The sequence below is a fragment of the Lactuca saligna genome, chromosome 8 (assembly GCF_052625555.1).
Source record: "Lactuca saligna cultivar CGN05327 chromosome 8, ASM5262555v1, whole genome shotgun sequence".
NCBI classification, from domain to species: domain Eukaryota; kingdom Viridiplantae; phylum Streptophyta; class Magnoliopsida; order Asterales; family Asteraceae; genus Lactuca; species Lactuca saligna.
Genome location: NC_136424.1, coordinates 33,523,535 through 33,537,941, shown reverse-complemented (window position 1 = coordinate 33,537,941; position 14,407 = coordinate 33,523,535). Strand labels below are relative to the sequence as shown.

The 14,407-nt window shown below is 34.1% G+C and overlaps 1 pseudogene; it reads left to right on the top strand.

The window, feature by feature from the left end:
• Positions 1-9,677: 9,677 nt before the first annotated feature.
• Positions 9,678-12,674, top strand: LOC145009539 (zinc finger protein BRUTUS-like; annotated as a pseudogene).
• The last annotated feature ends 1,733 nt before the right edge of the window (positions 12,675-14,407 follow it).

Genomic DNA, 14,407 nt, shown 5'->3' with positions numbered 1-14,407 from the left:
AGCATGAAGTTTAGTGAGTTCCCCAAGATACCACATACAACACAACATAAATAACTGATATGGGTTATCAGCAACACTAAGGAGTATCAGTAGTCTCAGCGGGCAACAGCACGTCCTATGGGTTATCAGCAACCCTGCAGACTATCCGCAGTCTTAGTCACACACAAACAACATAATACAAAATAACAGTTAGACCCAGTTGGTCATCATAAATACAACTATTCTATCACGCATGTAAGAATAAGTAAGGAGACTCACTTGATACTGATGACAAGTAAATCTCACACCCGAACTACCATAACTAAACTTTGCCTAATCAACGAAATAATTAACCCTAATTAATAACTAAGGTTCAAAACTCAACTTATGAGTCTAAATCCCAAAACTAAGTCCTTTGAAGGTAAAAAGACCATTTTGCCCTTCTCATGATCCAAAATGCTAAATCTTGACCAAAAGTCAAAAGTCAAAAGTCAAAGAAATTCAATTACCTAGCGCGTACATTGGGAATACCCTTTTTACACGGGGCGTACTTCGCGATATGCGACCAATCAGGGGCGGAAACTGGCTACGCGGGGAATAGCCAAGAGTACGTCTGGCATACTTTGCCTGATCCAACTTTACCAAAGTTTACGTCTTTAACCGTTAAGACACTTAGCCCAACTTCATATCTGACCATCTTAAGGTGTCTTAATCCATAAAGTCATCGACTTTAAGCATTTGCATGGCTAGAAAAGGCCCAATGCAACAAACCTTACTTCCATCACACTCTAAGTCACTTTACTCATGCATGGGCCATAGGAAATGATCAAGCAACTATTTTTATGAATCTACAAGCCCTAAAATGCATGAAAGGGCAAGTAATATTCTCTAGAGTGCTCCAAATTCATAAAGGTCCAAAGTTGGGGACAAGAAGCTCATAAAACTCATCGATAGAGATCAACAAAGAAACTTATCAAGTTACAAACTTCATACCTAAAAAAGATGCACAATGAGGAAAGGTTTTTGGATCTACAAGCTTGCAAGCAACAAAGCCTTCTTCTCTAACATCCTTCTTCAACAATATGCACCAAAATCACTTAATAAGCTCCCAAACTCACACAAACAACTTAGATTTGACATTAGGGTTTAAGGAGGGAATGGTGGCTGATAAGGATAGTCCAAGGGAGGCATAAGGTGATTTAAATAGGAAGCAACCCTTAAAATTAGGGTTTAATGACTAGGCTAGTATGCTCGGCGTACCACACGTACGCCCAACATACTAGCACCCGAATCACATTAGTACGATGCGCGTACCCTCAAGTACAACCAACGTACCACCAAAATGCGAAGCTTTTTCCACAAGGGACCAGTTGTGCAACTTTTGATAGAGTTAAGAGCCCAAATAATAATACCTTATATTTGGATGTGACAACCAAAATCATCACTAGCCTGCACCATCAAATCCAAAACGATTGAATACAACCCTGGAAAGTAATAAAACCCCTCGTTTTATAACTTAGACCTCGATCTCCTCAACACCATTCTTCTCCATTCTCTATTTCATCCACACCTTCTTCATCAAGCTACTATCATCACAAATCGAGCTTGGTGGGTTGTGATGGTGGTCTAATTGGTAAAAATGGCTTAGTGCACTAAATGGAATTACGTTCAAGACCTTACTCCTTTACCTCGGATACAACCACCGATAACACCCTTTTTCAATCACTGACGCCAACAAAATCATTTTTGGAACTCATTTTTATCTGGGTTTTTATGTTATCTGTTTGATTTGTAGTTGAAGAAAAACAATTAAGATTTTATGTTCTATTTTATCTCATCTTTCTTCTTGCCATTGTTTATTGTTGGATTCCTAGTTTGAACGAATGAGCTTTGATTTCCTAAGCTGAAAGGATTTCTAGGTTTTTTTTTTTTTTTTTTTGGATTTGAACATGGATGTGGGTATGTAGGGTCCGATATGTGGAAGTTAATGATGGCGATAATGGTGGTGGTGGTGCAGTTAATGATGACGATAATGGTGGTGGTGGTGCTGGTGGTAATGGGGACGTCAACTGGAAAGGGAAAGGCAAGCGTTATGGTAGGGTAGGATGAGATATGGTAAGTGTTTTTATTTTTATTTTTATTTTTTATTTCTTTTAAATGTAAAATTAGTCAACAGAAAATATAAAATAAATTTAAAAATGTATAAACGTCTTTTCATTTGGGTGAAAGACCAACCACGATAAAAATTGAAAATTACAAGAACCTTTATGAAGTTTTTTGAAGTTAGAGACTATATCTCAGGTTCTAAGAAACCACTATGATCATTTATGAAGTTTTGTCTTAATAATATCATTACTAGTTTTTTTTTTTTTAATTTGGATTTTAAAAGTGACTATTTCACTAATTTTATTGAATTTTATCTTTTTTATCTTTAGATTTTTTTACAATAAAATTTGTGGTTAGAAACATGCGTCTCACAAAAGTGAGATGGTCTCATTTGAATTTTATCTAATTAAAATGTAAATTATTATTTTTCTTTATATGATGCACTTCAAGTATATAAATTAAATAAGTTTGTTTTGTAGCCCTAAATAAAGTGTTATGATAGAGGCGATATAAGATTAAATTGTGTACAAGACAAACTACTATAAATTAATAAATTTGATATGTTGAAATTATCGCTATCTAAAATTTCGAATACGGAATCTGACATCAAAATCCATCCACACTTTTTCGTATATCCGAAATTTTTTGGATATATGAAATTTCGAATAAATAATTTTGAACTCTATTTTAGTATTAATAACTTATGTAATTTAAATGTGAAATCAAAGTTGAATTTTTAATAAACGTGCAGTCAACTAATCGCACATGAGATGTCTCATCGATACAATATAATAAATGCTGTTCAATATACAAATGAAACATCAAGGATCAAAGATTCAAAGTTGAAAAAAATAATCCACATACGGTTTATTTTAATTTTCTTTCCATTTAATAGTAATATATCGAAGAAAATTGTTTTATTTTTTTCTTCATTACGACATTAAAAATTATTTTGTATTTGATGAAATTCTATGAATAGATGGATTTTTTTTAATATAACAGCTTGTAATAAAAAAAACTAATTAAACTAAGATGTTATAATAAAAAATCAATAATAACACATTTATCTTTTATATTTATTTTTTAATCAATACAAATATATTAAAGTTGCTTATATCTTCGAATCTTACTTATTCTACAAGAAAATATATCAACAGTTTAAATTACTCTTTCTTTTTCCAAAAATTAGTTTCAGATAAGATTGATTGATTCTAAAAGAGAATGTATTTTTTTTTTTCTGGTTTTGACAATCACTCGGAACCACCATTAAAGCTTACATTTGAAGGTCTCAACTGTCAACTGGACTTATGATACTCAGATTAACGGATACTGTCCCACCTTACTCGCTATATTCAAAAGCATCTTTCTGTGATCATGACATTCTGATTTCTGTCCTCTGTGTTCCATCAAAATATACATGATTCTCCATCATGAACCTAACACCTACTTGATGATCATAATTTTTAACTTTTTTTATTTATGGAATGAAAATACTAAAGGACCCAACATGTGAGAATGACTACATCAGAACATTTTCTTTTGGCACCCAAAATCTTCACCTAGTCTACCCACATTATTCAATCCCCGATCATGAAAAAATTTGGAATATCAAACTGACAATATCTAGCAATTTTACCCCAAATGAAGGAGGCCACGTGACCAAAAAAAAATAATAATAAATAATAAAAATCAAAAGATGGTCAATAGTTTTAACATGAATATCATAACAAATAACCCACTTCAATCCCCCTTTTATCCATATTCGTTCTAATAGGCATCTTATTTAACCAAAATTTCAAGTAAAAAATTTCAATTTAACAGAAACAAAATTATTCCATATGGTTGGAGTATCCACCAAAGGGATTACAGCGGTGTTGTCATGGTGCCCCTACGAAACGCTCCTCTAATGGGCAATTTGAAATACTTTTTTTTTTTTGAAAGACATGACTAATATTATATTTAAAAAAAAAAAATCATTGAAAGAAAACATTTTATGGATAAAAGTCAAGTATTTAATATTGAAATGTTTAAATTGTCTAAGACATATGAGAGTTTAACAAAATAATAAGAGACAAAGGTAAATAAACACCTTACGTACATTTCAAATCTTAATTACAATATCTTATAAATATCCAAAAGCTAAAATCCAAATTTGGTCTTTAACTAAGATTACAATCTAAATATATGTCAAAGTATGTTACAGGTTAGGCTTGGAAAGCCTGCCTACTATTTTTGGATTCAACTCTAAAAGATATTGGATAAGAGAAAGATATATATATATATATATATATATATATATATATATATATATATATATATATATATATATATATATATATATATATATATATATATATATATATATATATATATATATATATACACTAAATTCTTAATTTTTAATGATTTTATAAAAAAATCCTAAATTTTATTTTTTTGCAGTAAAGTCCTTACTACCGGTCGTTTTTTACACTCTTACCTTTTTTTGCCGGTTAGCTGGTATTTAGGATTTTACCGTCAAACAAATAAAGTTTAGGACATTCTTGTCAAAACGTTGAAAATATTAGTACTTTAGTGTATAGTCTTGGTTTTCCTAGAAACAAATTATTTTATCAGTCTTGTGAGACCTAATTCATAGCCCAAGAATTGTGATATTCATCCCAACACCACTGTTTTTTCTTATCATCATCATCTTTACCATGTTACAATCACGATCAGAGGAAAAAGATGCGAAAGAGAGAGCGAGAGAGGGTGTGAACACTTGTAAAGAACTTGTAAAACTTTCTTTTTGGTTCACGCCAAATCTTGAACTGAAAAGAGATGACAGATTGTGCAAACACAAACACCACACACCTGGTCAAAAGGGTGGGAATGTGGAGAAACGGTAAGAAGGGAAGTTTCGTCTTTTTCGGTTTCTTAGTTCTCTATTTTTAGGACTGCAAAAATCAATACAATCCTGATTTTTATTTCTTTCTTGATTATCTCCATTTTTTTTACCTGCGGTTTATTGAGATTAAAAAAAAATATTTAACAATAAGCAAACGTTAAGGTTTTCAATAGGATCTAGGTAACTAGAGTAGGTTCCAATAACTCCATAAATACTATCATGCCATTACATTTCTAACCAAAAAAAGAGATATATACACTAAAGTTCCAATATTTTCAACGATTTGATAAGAATGTTTTAAACTTTATTTTCAGTAAAGTCCTAATTCACGGTTTGACAAGAAAGTCTTAAACTTTATTTTTTTACAGTAATATCCTAATTACCGACTAACTAGCAAAAAACGGTAAACGTGTCAAAAAAATGTCCGTAGTTAGGACTTTACTGTCAAAAAATAAAGTTTGGGATTTTTTTGTTAAATCGTTTAAAATATTGAGACTTTAGTATATATATCCCATTTGGAAATCTCACTTTAAACACCTCGCTAAATCACAGCCTAGACGACATCCCCATAAATAGATAAATCAATACAACGACTTGGAATCACTGATAAATATTGTTTATAGGTTCATAATAATGATAATGAACTTAAACATAAGTTATAATTAAATTATGGTAAGCATAACTCACTTACAAAGGGGTTTAGCAAGGAAACGGGCTCTGTGCGGACATAACTTCTGAGCCGAAAGCTCTTCTTCTCGGGACCTTCTGCTGCTCTAGGACTTGCTACTAACACCTAGGAGGTGCTACAGAAAGGCTTAGGGGGTTTGGGGGTGTTTGGGAGAGAACACCTTCTAATTATAGGTTGTCAGCACTAAGTACGCTGAGCGTACTCAAGAATTACGTTGAGCGTAATAGGTTTTTAAGGTTTACGTTGAGCGTACTCAAAATTACGTTGGGTGTAATGTGCCACGTGTTGCTATCTCGTGCAAAGTCGTGGGGAAGAAGTAGTGGCTCAGATCTTGCCATGTGTCACTCGTTGGTTTAGTCCAAATTAATTATCTTCTAAAATCTGTATCTTTCACATACAAGCTCCATTTTTACGATCTTTATATGCACGCATAGGCGGCGACGTGATCTGCAACTTTCATTTAGACTTTGTTGGCTAATTTTGACTTCATTTTTAAAGTTATATTTTAACAAGCTTAAACAGTTAAAATCAGTTAAAAAATTCATAACTTTGTCATCCGACGTCCATTTTTAGCTGTCTTTATATCATTGAGCTCCTATTAACGACATCATCAATTCTCATTTAGGTTGTGTTGATTAAAAATCGATCGGTCAAAAATTCGATTTATGGGTTGTGTACTGCTACATATAAAGAACATTGAAATCTGACTTATAATGAAGAAGTTATGACACATCGAAGTTTTGCGACTAAACCGACATAGCGTCGCGTATTGTAAAAAGTGAATTTGTGATAAGCTACTTTTTAGCTTTATCAATCTAAATGAAAGTCGTATTATATGTCAAACCAAGAACGTACATAAAAAGAATGTCCAAATTTGACTTCGTTAGAGGAAGTTGTGATTTTTCTAAGATTTTGCATAGAAGTATACAGCCCGAAAATCGAATTTTAGATCGATCAATTTTTGGCCGACACAACCTAAACGAGAATTGAAGATCTCGTTAATGGGAGATCAACGATATAAAGATAGGCAAAAACGGACGTCGGATAACAAAGTTATGAATTTTTAACGAAATTTAATTGTCTAAGTCTGTTAAAATATAACTTTAAAAATAAATTAAAAATTACCCGACAAAGTCTAAATAAAAGTTGTATATCACATCGCAACCTACGTGTGGATATAAAGAACGTCAAAAACGGAGCTCTTATGCAAAGGTTACGGAATTTAGAAGATAATTAAATTATGGGTTAAGATACGAGGCTTACACGTGGCACAATCCTGATCGTTGCTTCTTCCCTATACCTTGCCACCAGATGGTGACACTTGGCACCTCAACATGCCATGTTAGTCAGTTTCCCAACCTATAAATAGAGGCACAAATCTTTCATTTTATTCACACCTTTCCAATTCTCTTCTCTTATTTACTCCTAAACCTTCTAAGTTTTTCCCTAGCACTTCCTAAGTGTTAGAGGTGGGTCCCGGAGCGCTAGAAGGCTCCGAGAAGAATAGATTTCGGCTTAGAAGTTCTGCCTGAGCAAAGCCCGGTTCCTCACTAAACCCCCTTTTAAGTGAGTTGTGATTACTATACTTTAAGTATATTTTATGTTTAAGTTCAGTATCGTTATTATGAACCTATAAACAAGATTTATTAGTGATTCAAATTCGTTATACTGATTAATCTACTTACGGGAGAGGTATCTAGAATGGTCACGTTCCCTTGGTTGTTGGATTCTAGAAAAGCTATATGCCGAAATGGTCATGCCTCCCAACTGTCCTGCCTGACTGATCCTTACTTGATAGATCATGAAAGTAAACTTTGAATTAATGATGAATCTAGACTAATAATTAGTCTCAATAAATATTAGACTAAAATCAAGTAATAATGATACTAGGTTTCATCGAAGGAAAAGAAAATTGTTAGAAGCGAAGCATTACCCGAATTTCGAGTCGTCACTTTAACAAGTGAGTGCATAGTCTCTTTCATGAACATGATTTTAATACAAGTATTAATAAAAGTATAAAATATATGTTGAAAGTTTATATGTGAGTTATATGCTTCTTATATGGAAATATGTGTTATACGTAGATTTGATGATATACGCTATGCGAACCAGACATGGTTCTATATGTGTTGAGATATATTTACATGATAATAACAATAATAGAAGTATTATAAATGAGAAGATAAATGTATGTTAATACTTAATACTCTATATAAAATACTACACTGAATTTAGATAGTGTTGCCGAAACAGAGTTAGCATTGAAAGTTGATTATAAGAATTGTAGGCTTGCTTAGTGATGAAAAATAAGAATTAAAAGAGATGCTTAGTTCAATTTAGTTTGGATATTGGGTAGTATCTTATTAAGGGTACGTGTGTGATCGGAATAGATAGTAGAAACTCTATTCGAGGAGATTGATGATCAATGGAGTATGTCGTACGTACAAAAGTACTTTCTAATTATCAAGTCTTTCTCAAAGCTTTGTGTCTTAGGTGGTTCTTGTGCCAGGGTATTATTATGTTTTAGGGTACGAGTCCTACTAGTACCAGGGCACTATAATGTCCAAGAATTACTATCATGTACAAAGTCCTTCTTTTTGACACTATTGTGTGTCGGGGTACAGGAGCGTGCGGGAGTACATTATTAGTATTTCCCCATACTTATTATTTTGAAGAGATTTGGAGTCATCGTTTCTTATGAAGTGATCGGACCAGCTTCATGTGTCAGCGTTTCCTTTCACGAAGTAATTGAGGGAACCTCGTAGACTACCTAATATAGTGTGTTAGTAATAGACCACTACTAGGTATGTCTGATGTTGTAATGCCGGATAGGATGAGTCTGGGGGTAAAATACCTCACGGCATCAGACCACTGCTAGGCAAAGTTTGATGTTGTATTGCTGGATAGGGTGAGTCTGGGGGTAACACTACTAGAAAATAGCCCTTTAATGACGCGCAAACAATGACACGCGGTGATTTAAGATACGCAAAAGCGTGTGCCCTAAAAATAATGTTATCTCTTCTAAAATTTGAAGGATAGTGGACACGCTTTTATGCGTACCCTAAAATTAATGTCGAACAAAAAAAAAAACACGGAGGGCACTTATTTAAAAATGGGTGTCGTCTAGAAATGTCACTTTATATTTTTTTAATGAAAGGCGCGTTCTTTTCTTTTGCAGCTGGGGGGAAACGAAAATCCCAAAAGTTTGAAAGACCGCCATTGTTTCCCTTTGCCTTATTTCCATCTCTCTTCTCTCTCTCTCTCTCTCTCTCTCTCTCTCTCTCTCTCTTTCTCTCTCTATCTTTCTCACTATGATACCCAAAAAAACCCTAATAGCATCACCAATCCTCTTTTTTCCCACAACAAAATCGCAATATAATCCCGTCTTTTGAACAGATCAAACCCATAAGGGTTCTCGACGGAAGAGATACAACTTCATAGGAGCCTTAATTTCTCATCTGAATTCGTTAACTTCTTCAAATGGTTCTCAGACTTTTTTTTTTCTCTCTCTACATTTTCTTCTCGTTCATTTCTCAATCTCCAGAAGGTCAGGAGAACACTGCGTCTGCAATCGGATTGCTTAGTCGTAATCCTGAGAGTGTTGAACACCGGTGTATGCTCGTTATTTGTTAAAATTCTCAAAGAAAGTCCCATGAAAGAGCAAGCAGTTATCTCCTAGGATGTATCGTTCGATTAACACAATTCATCAAACCCTAGAATCGTAAAGGAAACCTAGCCCCCACAGCTTTCTTCACACTTCACCTCCTCAAAGATCTATCGGTAATAAATCAAATTATTCTTTGCTGTATACTATTTGTATGCGACCTTCTAATCTCTTTGATCCAAATTCTATTTAGGCTCCATATGGAGGAAGTATCTTCGTATGTGACATTCTAATCTCTTTCATCTTTTTTTACATCTCAACGTGTTTCCCAGAAGCATCATAACTGGAACCACGCTTCAGCAACTAAAAGAGTTCTTGAATCAGTCACCATCCCGACGAAGACAGAGGAAACCATGGATCTTGGTTCATTGCTTTGGCCTGTAACCGAGCCTCGATTAAACTTTCTTGGACTCGTGTACTCAACCATCACCCCTCTTCTCCTTCCATTTATCATCGTCTTCTTTGAGTTTGCTTATATGTTTATTCATCATATGAACACAAGTCAAGATTCGAATTTGATGCCTTCTGTTGACCTCAAGAATGCAATATCAGTGAATAGAAACTTAGAAGATTCAATGAATTCAGGGAAGATTATGTTTTTGCGATTTGCACATCTATTATTGATTTCATGGATGTGTAAGTTGTTAGGGTTTTTGTATGTTAACTTGGTTATGTTCGAAATATTGTGTTCAGGGGATATTCCAGCTACTACAGAAGAATTGCACTTTCACATAATAATCCTACTAATTTTCTTATCAGTGGCTTCATTCTAAAATGATATGGTGCTATGCTGCATAAGATTTGTAACATGTTTATTTCTTTCATACTTTCAGGTTATTTTTCCAGCCTTAGACGACCGTGTCAAGAACATGGCTAGAATGTATTCTCTTGAACACGAGGGCGAAAGTGTCATCTTTGATCAATTGTTCACATTACTGGATTCAGACATGCAAAATGAAGAAAGCTTCAGAAGAGAATTAGCATCCTGCACAGGTGCCCTTCAAACATCAATCAATCAACACATGTCCAAAGAAGAAGAACAGGTAATAATGTCTAACAAGTTTATCCAAGAATCATGTTATTATCTCAATATTCAAACAAAAAAATTGTTAATTCTCATTTTAGGTGTTCCCCTTGCTCGTTGAGAAATTTTCATTTGAGGAACAAGCTTCGTTAGTTTGGCAATTTTTATGCAGCATTCCTATAAACATGATGGCAGAGTTTCTTCCATGGCTTTCAGCTTCTGTATTTTCTGAAGAACGCCATGAGATGCATAATTGTTTATGCAAAGTAATCCCATAAGAAAAGTTACTTCAACAGGTGAGCAAGGGTATTTTTGTCCATGTTCATCTTTTACTCATTTTCTCGTTCCTATTTGACAAATTACTTCTTATACTAATTTAAGATTATATTCATGTGGATGGATGGTGCAAATGGTTTTAAAAAGCGAAAAAGCTCTGAAGAGTGTGAGGAAGGGCATTATTGTCCATGTTTATCTTCCAGATCTAAAAAACGAGAATCTTTCTTGAGGTCAATTGACGATTCCATAGATTCACTACCTGATCGCCTTGTAGATGAAATATTACACTGGCACAAAGCTATAATAAAAGAATTAATTGATATAGCTGAAACAGCTAGAAGGATACAGTTATCTGGAGACTTTTCAGATATATCCGCGTTTAATAAAAGACTCCAATTTATTCTAGAAGTTTGCATATTCCATAGGTACCCTTCTGTAGCAATCACGTGAATTTGACAAGTTTGCATATTGAAACATTGATACTTTGATATTAATTTTATCCTTTTGAATGCATTATTGAAGAAGATAAAGTTATATTCCCTGCTGTAGATGCTGAGCTGTCATTCGCCCAAGAACACACAGAAGAAGAGAGTGACTTTGAAAAATTTAGATGTTTGATTGAAAGCATAGAAAAAGATGGAGCAAATTCATCTTTATCTGAATTTTGTTCAAAGTTATGCTCACATGCTGATCATATCATGTCCATCATTGAGAAACATTTCAAAATGAAGAACTTCAGGTGAATGAGTGAAATAGTGAATCACTAGTCTTTCTTTTTATGACTTTTATTTACCATAACGCCCTTATGTGATTTCAATTTCAGGTTCTCCCACTTGCACACAAGCATTTTACTCCTAAAAGACAACGAGAGCTCTTATACCAAAGTTTATGTGTAATGCCTTTTAGAGTAACTGAATGTGTTTTACCATGGTTAGTTGGATCACTTACTAAAGAGGAATCAAAATCATTTCTCCACAATATGCATATGGCAGGTTTGTCTATTTTTGTCAAATTTTTCTCAAACCATTGTTTATTTATTTCTTCATTGTGAAGTCTAAGTTTCTAACTCTTAACACATGGTTTTTGTTAGCTCCTCCTTCCGATATTGCCCTTGTCAACCTGTTCTCCGTTTGGGCTTGCAAAGGGCGTCCAAGGGAAATATGCTTGTCTCCAGGCACAACAGGTTGTTGTCCTGCAAGGGCATTTTTGGAATCCAGTAATGGTTGCAATCCACCTTGTTGTGCAAGGGCATTTTTGGAAATATGCTTGTCTTCAGGCACAACAGGTTCTTTCTTTCTCTCTCTCTCTCTCTCTCTCTCTCTCTCTATATATATATATATATATATATATATATATATATATATATGATGGAGTTTCACTTGATTTCTTTCTTGTTTAAATTAACACTACACGACACATGCAATACTCTTTAAAATTAATAGCCAGTTGGCAGTATGTTCACTCATTATGTACCCTTTTTAAAGTTGTTTAATTATATGTATAGCTAAACAAGCTAGCTAGGTGCATAATACGATTCATTTGAATCTTGAGTTTTCTACTGAATATTGCTTTAGACTCATAACAGCAGGTTGGGCAAGTTTTACACCAATGGGCTATAAGGTGGACTTAGGTGATAGATCAACCAGAGGGGTCATCCTTTTTAAAAATTGATTTTATCCCCTTTATATGTTAAAGGACTTGGTAGATCATCATCTAGTGGAATCTTGAGTTCAATTAGTTATGGAGCCAATGAGATTGCTTCTTTTGTTCTAGCAAGTATCACAAGTCGAAGTAAGAAAAACAAAGGGAATTTCAATCGAGTGAATTTAGATAAAGATAAAGGTCATTATCATTTTTCCCTGAAAACCCTGAACCTCTGAATATTTAGTGAGAAAGCAAAAGGGTTGGTAATTATTATTATTATTATTATTATTATTATTATTTAATTTTAATAATGTTTGCAGATAAAAGTGGAAAGAAAGAAAAGGGGGGAACTATGGTGTTGGTGAAAAAGCAAAAACAAAGGGAGTGGTTGTGGAAAAGGAAGTAACAAAGGGAGAGGATTCTTTTCTATTATTAACTAAAATTACATTAAGTTAAAGTTAGGTCCTCTTCTTTGTGTTGAGTGCTTGTTGCTCTGATTTTGATGTATGTGTTGAGTGCTTTTCTGTTGGTGCTGAGGTTTATCCTCATAAAAGCAATCATCCATATAGAGTTACGGTTAGTAATTTCTTGTTGGTATACAATTGTTGAAGTTTGTTGATGTGTTCCTGTATATCCCCGATGACCACAAGCCACCACCGGAGGACCACTGTTGAACACCCCAAAAATCTGGTGGCCACTGCCCACAGAACAGGTAAGGATTCTTTGATTTGTTTTTTTTTACTGATGTGTTGTTTTTCGGTGACCACCAGCCACCACCGGAAGACCACCTTTAATGCCAACCCGGAGAAATCCTGCTGCCACTGCCATATAACAGGTATGTTTTTTTTATGTTATTTTATTTTGGTTGGATAATCTTATAAATTTTTCGATATCTTGTATGCCTCCTATAATTATTTGTATAATTGTTTGAAATTGATTGCGTGAAAGTCATTTACTAAAGCAAGGTTGGTGTAAGAGTTGATGATGAGAACATTGTTCCAAGACCTTCAGTGAGTTATGATGATGTTCTTTAATAGCAATGTAGTACTAGGTTATATAGTTAGCAACGATTATTTGTATTTGACATTTTAGTGCAAAGAATTATCTTTCTTATTTGTTGTATTTTATTTTGTATTTTGTATGACATTAACTTTTGTGTAATGGATTGTATTTTTTGTATATGGTATTTTATTTTCTATTATGAGACATAAAATGCAAATTTAATTTGAAAAATAGTAAATCTATAAATAATTTTTTTTAAAAGAAAAATAAAAATTACGATACGCAAAAATGTGTGTCATCTTCATTTATGACATGGCCTTTCTTGACAGGGGTTTTAATGATACGCATTGTGTGTCATTAACACGCGCGTCATAAGGTTACGACACGCGAATGCGTGTCATCTTCCTTTATGACAGGGCCTTCCTTGATACGCATTGCGTGTCATAAACGCGCTTCGTAATTGTGCGTCGTAAATGAGCGTCGTAAATGCGCGTCGTCTATAGACGACACGCAAAAGCGCGTCGTCTCTCTTTATGACAGGGCCTTCCTTGACGCGCATTTGCGCGTCGTCTGAGCCTTTTACGACGCGCAATGAGCGTCGTAAAAGGCTGTTTTTCTAGTAGTGTAAAATACCTCACAGTGTCAGACCACTGCTAGGCATAGTTATCTAGATAATCATCCCTGACTTAATTGTCATGTTTTTGCTTTTACGAACAGAGGTTCGTGGTGAAACTTATATCATTCCTCTCATTTTATGTATTTATTGATCCTCGATTGCCGTTGTGGAGTTTCCGAAGCAGCGCCGTCAGTTTGTTGTATGTCTCAAACCGAGTAGGCCAGGTTAGGAAACCTGGTGAGTACATAGGGATTTCAATCCTACAATATGATAATATTGTATATCTCAAACCTGTAAATCCAACTATTATCATTAAAACAAATATATCATATCTCTAAAAAAAAGTATCCCATCCCTTCGATCCCTACGTATAGATCCTATACATGGATCTTACAAGATCTAACCTAAATGATCAATAGGAACAACAAACTAATGACACTGCCTTGTAAATTCCCTGACAACAAATGAGATTCAATAAATACATCAAATGAGGGGAGTGGAACAAGTTTCACCACAAATCT